Genomic DNA, 10,528 nt, shown 5'->3' with positions numbered 1-10,528 from the left:
TTTTCACTCTAAATTTTTACCAGAATTTTCAAATCCAAAAATTTGTTTGTTGACAGAAACTCGGAATTTTGGACATTTATTTGGTTTTTGTCAAATAACTCAAAATTTTCATATGGAACCACCCCTTTTGAGTTAACTAGGGTAAAACTAGATAAAATTTACAACATTTTTTAGGGAACACTTTAATACACTCCGATATAAAAGTTTTGAATAAAACGATTTTGAATTCGATATTTCATTCTTTAGCAGCAATAAATAGAAAATTCGGGACAATTTTTTGGTTTTTGTCAAATAACTCAAAAATTTCATATGATTCTTGTCTTTACTTAACCACTCCTAAGCTAACACTAATTTATATTTTTGACCAATTTTTTTAAATTTTAAATTAAATAACCGACACAACCCTAAATTTTCATCATCTATTGATTTCCTGATTTCATAGAAAATATTTTTTCTGAAATTGATTTATTTTTCTATCATTAATTTGCTTTTTTCGCAGCTTATATTTCAAAAATTTGTAATCTGAAATAAATCATATATATATATTTATTACATAATATTTATAATTTTATACTTTGTTCTCAATTACTTATTTATATCATCTGTATTTTAGATTACTAAATGATAATACACATTAATACGTATATACGTATATACGTATTATTAAATTTTTTTTTTAACTTATTTTTTTTTCAACGAAAGGGCTTCTAAAACATTTTTAACTTCCCGTAGAGTAGTTATAGTAATTGGCCGAAAATCAAAAATGAAAATTTTTGTATTTCTCTACGGTTTGAAGGTTTCTGAACATTTTGGCATACCTCAGAAAAAATTGATGTTTATGTATGTATGCAATTTTTATCCACGTTTTCGGGCGCACGGATCAACCGATTTGAATGGTTCAGAAAACATTCGATTCCTATTGATAGGGAGATATGCTGATTAGTTTTTGGCAAAGGCAGGTCCAGCCGTTTCGGAGATACGAAGCGAAGAATGCAGAAAATGGAAATCGAATTTTTGAGAGATAGGAGCATCGGATTTGAATGATCTAAAAAGCATTCAATTAGTAATGATTGGGAGAATAGGTAGTTAGTTTTTGGTGAATACAGGCCTAGCCATTTCGAAGATACAGAGCTAAATGTGCATAAATGGCAGTTTTTATGAGAACTAAGCGTCCGATTTGATTTGAAGTTGCTAATTTTCTAGTCACAATTCTAAAAGTTGAGAAAAACATAATTCTTATTAATTAAGTCTATTATTCAGTCGTGTTATGCAACTTGCCTTGAAGCGGAATGACACTTACAACTAGTTTAAATATTAATTTAATTATATAAATTTATAAAATGGTTTGTTTAAAAAAAAAGTTGAAAGCTATTTTTTATCGTCACATTTGAGTTGGTAAATCTCAATTATTATTGCCGGTTAGGGAAGTTTTCTTAAGGCAAAATGCCACTTACAACTGGTTAAATGATTATATAATTTATATAAATCTGTAACTTGCATGACAAACCGGACGTTTTAAATCGGAAGAACATTGAACAGAAATAAAACATTGCAGAAAAACATGCAACTGTAAGCAAAAATTATAAAACACACACACATATATATACGATATATATATATATATATATATATATATATATATATATATACATAATGAATTAAAATTGTACAATATAAATGTGCTTAAAATAATATATAATACTATGAAATAGGTTCAAAATGGTATAAAATAGTTCTATATTTTGTAAAAATATAAAAAATATTTTGGAATAGTACACATTGCCATATGACAATATCAAATAGTATAAAAACGCATAAATTTCTATATAAAATAATAAATAAACTAGTGGGGTGGGTGGCATCGTGCCTTAAGGCAAATTGCTGGAACTTCCCGTACCGTAACGAAATGTTCGAGGATATGAATGTTTTCAAATAGATTATTATAAATATTGTAACATTGTCTAATATTATAAGAATTATATAAACTGAATTGAAAAGTTGAAATTATTTGTTTAAAGTATATTAGAACTATAGTCAGAATTAAAAATAAAATCTGAATATTTTCGATATACAAAAAAAAAAATTAAAAAAAAAAAAAAAAAATGGACAATTTTTTTTTCCAAAAGCAATTATTTTGTTGAAACAAGCAGAAAGTTCTTTGAATCATTCAATCGGACGCTTAGTTCTCTCAAAAACTGCCATTTTTTGCACATTTAGCTCTGTATCTCCGAAACCGCTGGGCCTGCCTTTGCGAAAAACTAATCACCTCTTCTCCCAATCATTACAAAACGAATGTTTTTTAGATCATTCAAATCCGATACTCAGTTCTCTCAAAAACTCGATTTGTATTTTCTGCACTCTTTGGTCCGTATCTCCGTAACGGCTGGACCTGCCTTTGCCAAAAACTAATCAGCACATCTCCCTATTTATTGGAATCGAATGTTTTTTGAATCATTCAAATCCGTTAATCCGTGCGCCCGAAAACGTGGACGGAAAAATGCGGATATACAAAACACACAAACACACATCCACATATTTTTTCTGGGGTATGACAAAATGTTCAGAAACCTTCAAAACGTCGAGAAATGCAAAAATTTTCAATTTCGATTTTTGGACGATTACAATAACTTACCCTACGGGATGTTAATTATTATAAACAATTTATTTGGAAATTTGTTATACAAATTTAATTTATAATGAATGCAAAATAAAATAAATTCATAAATGATATCTTTAAGAGAAATAATCTGATCTCATAATATAATTTTTCGAAAAAATATTTTTTATTTTTAATAAATATTTTTTAATAAATAATTTTTTAATTTTTTAATAAATATTTTATTAAATATTCGGAATCCCAAAAACGTGTTTTTCTTAATAATAAACTACTAATATCCAAAAACAGTAATAGTATCATATAAATTATTTATTATTATATATTTAAAAAAATCTATAACATAATTTCCAATAATTTTAACGCTTCAAATTTAAGACATCAATAATAATATATTTTGCTACAGTAATTTTGTCTTTTATCGTAAATTTACACATTTATTTTCTAAGATAATAAAGAATTATTACAGTTGCTAAAATTGATAACAAAATTTATACGAATTTCAAAAACCGAATCCGATTCGCCTAAAATCAATAATTTAATCTTAGAAAAACAATGACACATTTTTTGAACTGATTGTTTTATCATAAATTTGAATTTATTTGTTTAAATAATTTATCATCATAACAGTGTGAATATTTGCTTTGCAGATATAACTATTGTATTGATTGGTTTAACAAATTATTTATTTTTATTTTATTTTATTTTTGCACAAAATTTTTACTATAAATTATTTCATTGATAATTTCTCAAAACTAATGTCTAATTAATTTATTTATATTTTTATTTCCGTTTATATATTTAAAATAAAAATATAACCTTGTACGTTATTTATTATTTTGTTCCTCAAATTTTCTTCATAATAATAATAATTCATTCCATTAATTTTTAGTATTAAAAAATACTTACTGAGAGTGTAATAAATTATTAAAATTTTTGTTCGAAAAAATTGGTAAAATTAAGTTAAAAATTAAAAACGATATTAAATTCAAGTTTTGTGTTAAATTTGAAGTGTAAAAGTGTAATATATTATTAAAACTGATGACAAAATATCTGGCAAAAATTAAAATTAAATTAAAAATTGAAAGTGTATTAATATAACAAATTGCTCAATTTAATATAAGAATTTAAAAAAAATTGAAGGTTTGTTTAAATTTAAGTGTAAAATTGAGTTAAAAATTAAAAACTCTATTAAAGTTTTGTGTTATATTATGAGTGTAATAGTGTAATTCCTTAGGCAAAATTAAATTAAAAATTGAACGTTTATTAATATAACAAATTGTTAAAAATAATATAAAAATTAAAAAATAATTAAAGGTTTGTTTAAATTTAAGTGTTTTAAAAATATGCATTAATAATTACTGGTGTTAGTTTAAAAAACGTAGTGCAAATATGTGACTTAATAAGAATTATTTTGTTATTAATAAGAATTAATTAGTTTCCTAAAAATGCATTTAAACATTGTCAAATAATCATAAATATAGTTTGTTTATTTTTTTGTGAAAGTTTATTGACATTGAATTAGCACTTAACAATTTGTGTAAAAATTAGAAGTTTCTGTAAAAATTTAAAAATAGTGATCTTATGATCTTAAAAATTAAAACAAAAATAATATAAATATTTAAAAATAATATACAAACTAAAATAAATTTTTAATAAATTTATAAAAAAGTTATTAACATTTTTCAAATGCAATTTGCTTTATTTAACAAATAAGTTTACGTATGATAAGCATTATTATTATTATTTATTTAAAAAATTAGAATATTTGTAAATTTATTAAAAATTAAAAAGTTTTAACATTATCCACAAGCAATTATAAAAATAAAATTAAATATATTTAATTATAAAAAATATTTATTTAATACAAAGAAAGTATATACTATAGTATAAAGTGATAAATATTAATAAAAAAGTGTTTTTTAAATTTATTAAATCAAACTAAAAAGTGTGTTTTTTAATTATTAAATTTTCTATTAAAAATAATTATAATGCCAAGATTTTTCGTTTAAAATTATTAGTTAGTTTAAATAAGTGTTTTTCTAAAAGTGCTTTTCGAGTTTAAAATGATTTATTAACAAATATTTTGTTTATCACAAAATTTATTTATTATTCAAGGTAAAATTTTACGATTTTCTAATAGATATAGTTACTTAACAAATATTTTTTAACAAAGCAATTGATAAATTATTTAAACAAATTTAAATTTATGATAAAAAAATAAATCAGTTCAGGAAAATAGATTGTTATAGAATGGAACTTGTTTTTTGATACTTTTATACAAATTTCTAATTATATTATCTAATAATGTTTTTTTAACAATTTTTTTAATTGCAAAAATGGGTAGACTGACCTTTTTAATTAAAATTTTATTGGAAAATTAACTTTCACACAAATTAACAAAATTTAAATTTATTATGCAAGTCTGATTCGTTTTTAGAAAACTCTATATTAATTTTCAGTATTTTTTCATTATTTTCTTAATTGCAAAAAAAGATTTGATTTAATTTTATTTAAAAAAATATACTATAATTTGTTGTTTAAAATTCCTAATGACTATGAGAAGTAGAGTTTTAATTTTTTTCACCAACTTTCAATATAATTTTTTACACTTTTTATATAAAAACACTTTCACAGTACAAAATTGGTATTTTAGAGCAATAGTTATTTACTATTTTGGTTTTGCATAATTAAATTGCACAAGTTCATATTTTTTTTAATTTAAAAATGAAAAACTTAACTTAAAAACAAAAGTTTTGCAATAATTTTGTTCAGAAATTATCATAGTAAAAAATAATTGTTAGTATATTAGTACATTAGTTTATAATTCTATAAAGTATCCTAAAATGACTACAGAAAATTAGTAGATAAATCAAGTAACTCTTACAATATTTAATAAATGTAAAAAAATATTTCTAAACAACTTTAGCACAATTTTTTTACCAAAATGTACGTCTAAACACTCAACTTGCTTACCCAATTTCAAACCCTTATAAAAATATGTGTAATTATTATTTCATACAAACTTTAATTTATTTACCTAATTTAAACCTTCTTTTATACATGTATATATAAATATAATTAATTTTTACTCTTAATATATTTTTTATTAATTTTTAAATTTCCAGTGTAGCCAAAAATTGTGTATAAACTCACAAATTTCTTACCCAATTTCAAACCCTTATAAAAATATGTGTAATTATCATTTCTTACAAACTTTAATTTATTTACATAGTTCAAACTTTTATTTATACATGTATATAAAAATGTAATATAATTTTACTCTTAATATATTTTTTATTAATTTTTAAAATTCCAGCGTAACCAAAATTTATAATCAAACTCCCACAAATTGCTTACCCAATTTCAAACCCTTATAAAAAAATATGTGTAATAATTATTTTTTACAAACTTAAATTTATTTACCTAATTTAAACCTTTCTTCATAAATGTATATATAAATATAATATAAATTTACATTTAATATATTTTTTGTTAATTTTTAAAAATCCAGTGTAACCAAAATTTATAATCAAACTCCCACAAACTGCTTACCCATTTTCGAAACCTTATAAAAATATGTGTAATTATTATTTCTTAAAAACTTTAATTTATTTACCTAGTTCAAACCTTCCTCTATATATGTATATATAAATATAATATATATTTATATTTATTATATTTTTTTATAATTTTTAAAATTCCAGTTGTAACTAAAATTTGTACTTAAACTCCCAAAATGCTTACCCAACTTCAAACCCTTATAAAAATAAGTGTAATTATTATTTCTTACAAACTTTAATTTATTTAGCTAGTTTAAACCTTCCTTTATACATGTATATATGAATATAATATATTTTTACAATTACTTATATTTTTTGTTAATTTTTAAAATTCCTGTGTAACCAAAATTTATAATAAAACTCCCAAATTGTTTACACAATTTCAAACCCATATAAAAATATGTGTAATTATTATTTCTTACAAACTTTAATTTATTTACCTAATTTAAACCTTTCTTCTTACATGTATATATAAATATAATACATTTTTACTCGTAATATATTTTTAATTGATTTTTAAAATTCCAGAGTAACCAAAATTTATAATCAAACTCCCACAAATTACTTATCCAATTTCAAAACCTTATAAAAATATGTGTAAATATTATTTCTTACAAACTTTAATTTATTTACATAGATTAAAACTTTCTTTATACATGTATATATAAATATAATATGATTTTACTCTTAATATATTTTTTATTAATTTCCAAACTTCCAATTGTAACCAAAATTTATAATTAAACTTAAATTTATTTATAATTAAACTTCTAAATTGCTTACCCAATTTCGAACCCTTATAATAATATGTGTAATTATTATTTTTTACAAACTTTAATTTATTTACCTAATTTAAACCTTACTTTATACATGTATATATAAATGTAATACATTTTTACATTTATTATATTTTTTATTAATTTTTAAAATTCCAATGTTACCAAAAAATTGTGTATAAATTCCCAAATTGCTTACCCAATTTCAAACCCTCATAAAAATATGGGTAATTATTATTTTTTACAAACTTTGAGTTATTTACCTACTTCAAACCTTTCTTTATGCATGTATATATAAATATAATATATTTTTACCCTTAATATATTATTTAATAATTTTTAAAAATCCAATGTTACCAAAAATTGTGTACGAACTCCCAAATTGCTTACCCAACGTCAAACCCTTATAAAAATATGTGTAATTATTATTTCTTACAAACTTTAATTTATTTACCTAATTTAAACCTTTCTTAATACATGTATAAATAAATAAAAAATATTTTTACTATTAATATATTTTTTATTAATTTTTAAAATTTCAATGTTACCAAAAATTGTGAATAAACTCCAAAATTGCATACACAACTTCAAACCCTCATAAAAATATGTGTATTTATTATTTCTTACAAACTTTAATTTTTTTGTCTAATTTAAACATTTATTTATACATGTATATATAAATTTTATATATATTTATATTAATTATACTTTTTATTAATTTTTTAATTACAGTTGATCCAAAATGTTGACAAAATCGGCTCTATTTGTCTTTTGTTTGACAATCGCTTTGAATTCGTTTCTGGCTGAACCTGTACCTGAAGGTAAATAATTATATATATATATATATATATATATATATAATAGTGATTACTATTTTTTTTATTTTATAAAATTTATTTTATTATGGCAATACACATACAGCGTCGAAACGTACATAATAAATTCTTAATTTAAATTTAATTTATATTGCTTGTAATTTTAACTTTAATATTTTTTTATTTAATTTTTGCAGTTTTTTTAAACTAAAATTGGTTACAAAAATGATTTGCAATTATTTTCTGATGCATTTGCGTGACTTCCATTGCAGATTTATATCATTTTGCAATAAAATAATAAAAAGAAATAATAAAACATTGTTACAAGACACTAATTTGACATATTTAATATCACATGCCATCCAGAGACATGTTATATAAATATAATATATATAAATTATATATATACACACACATATATATATATATATGTATATATATATATATATACATATACAAAAAATATAAAATAAATTTTTGATTTTTTTTTTTAATATTTTCACAGACCTAAATTTTATTACAAAAAATTTCATATTAATTTTTTTACAAATTCTTCAAATTATTTGATAAAATTATAAAAAAATATATCAAAAGCATTTGTTAAGTATTAAATATTTATAAAATTAGCAAAATTATTAAACAATTTAATTTAACAATTAAAATTTTATATTTGCTAAGTTAATGTTCATAATTTAATTTTTTTGTCATATTAAACAAGGAAATCTTCAAAAAATTCAAAACATTTTAAAATACTTTGAAATATAATTCATAGCAATTATATCATTTTTTTTTAAATATATTATTAATATTAATTTTATCCGAGGCACTAAATTTATTCAAAAAAAATATATATACTACTAGTTATATAAAATATTTATCTAAAACATCCTATTAAATTTGATTGAACATAATCTGTCAAAACCATTTGACATTTGACGTATGAATAGTCGTCCATTGTTTCATTTTAAATTACGTTTCTACAAAAAAAATATTTAAAAATGTAAATTTTCTACGTTTTTACATTTAATTTAACAATTAAAATTTTATGTTTACTTAGTCAATGTTCAGAATTTAATTTTTTCTGAGGCATATTAAAAAAATTTTAAAATACTTTGAAATGAAATTTATAACTGTATTGAAAAAATGCATTTCAAATATATTAATAATATTAATTTTATCCGGGGCACTAAATTTATTCAAAAAATTATATATACTACTAGTTATATATAATATTTATCTAAAACATCTTATTAAATTTGATTGAACATAATCTATCAAAACCATTTGACATTTGACGTATGAGCCGTCGTCTATTGTTTCAATTTAAATTACGTTTCTACAAAAAAAAATAATTTAAAACTGTAAATTTTCTACGTTTATACTTTTAATTTAACAATTAAAATTTTATATTCACTAAGTTAATGTTTAAAATTTAATTTTTTGTCAGGCAAATTAAAAACATTAATATAACATCCTATCAAATTTGATTGAATTTGATCATTTGATATTTGACGTATGAGCCATCGTCTTTTGTTTCATTTTAAATTACGTTTCTACAAAACATTTTAAATTAAAAATGTAAAGTTTCTATGGAGTTTTGAAGTAATTTCTCACCTTTCCCACAATCTCTGAATTAGCACTAATATTTCATAAATAAAAGTGGCCAAATCGGTTCAGCCGTTTTAGAGCCTTAGCATACCGAACATTTTATCGAGCTGCATTTTTATGTAAAACTGGCACCCAATTAGTAATAAACTACATACTATAATTAAATAAAATTCATCTAAAACATCCTATCAAATTTAATTGAAAATAATCTGTCAAAACCATTTGACATTTGACGTATGAGCCATCATCTACTGTTTTATTTTAAATTACGTTTTTACAAACCATTTTAAATTAAAAATGTAAAATTTGTATGGAGTTTTGAAATAATTTTGCACCTATTAAATTTGTTTGAACATCTGTCAAAACCATTTGACTTTTGACGTATGAGCCGTCGTCTATTGTTTCATTTTAAATTACGTTTCTACAAAACATTTTAAATTAAAAATGTAAAGTTTCTATAGAGTTTTGAAATAATTTCTCACCTTTTGCACAATCTCTAGATTAACACGAATTTTTCAAGACTAAAAGTGGCCAAATCGATTCAGCCGTTTTCGAGCCTTATCGTACCCAACATTTTATCGAGCTCCATTTTTATGTATAACTAGCGACCCATTTAGTAATAAAACTACATACTATAATTAAATTAAATTTATCTAAAAATTTCTATTAAATTTGATTGAACATAATCTGTCAAAACCATTTGACATTTGACGTATGAGCCGTGGTCTATTGTTTCATTTTAAATTACGTTTTTACAAAACATTTTAAATTAAAAATGAAAATTTCCTATGTTGTTTGGCAATAATATCTCACCTTTCTCACAATTTCGGAATTAGCACAAATACTTCAAGACTAAAACTGGCCAAATCGGTTCAGCCGTTTTAGAGCCTTAACATACCATTTTATTGAGCTCCATTTATATATATATATATATATATATATATATATAACTAGCGACCCATTTAGTAATAAACTACATACTATAATTAAATAAAATTTGTCTAAAACATTCTATTAAATTTGATTGAACATAATCTATCAAAACCATTTGACATTTGACGTATGAGTCGTCGTCTATTGTTTCATTTTAAATAAAGTTTCTACAAAACATTTTAAATTAAAAATGTATATAGTTTCCACGAGGTTTTAAAA

Source organism: Ctenocephalides felis, unplaced genomic scaffold (assembly GCF_003426905.1).
Source record: "Ctenocephalides felis isolate EL2017-DRISC unplaced genomic scaffold, ASM342690v1 CF-g0.4_SCAFFOLD_03573, whole genome shotgun sequence".
Taxonomy (NCBI): domain Eukaryota; kingdom Metazoa; phylum Arthropoda; class Insecta; order Siphonaptera; family Pulicidae; genus Ctenocephalides; species Ctenocephalides felis.
Note: the sequence above shows the minus strand (reverse complement) of the source record.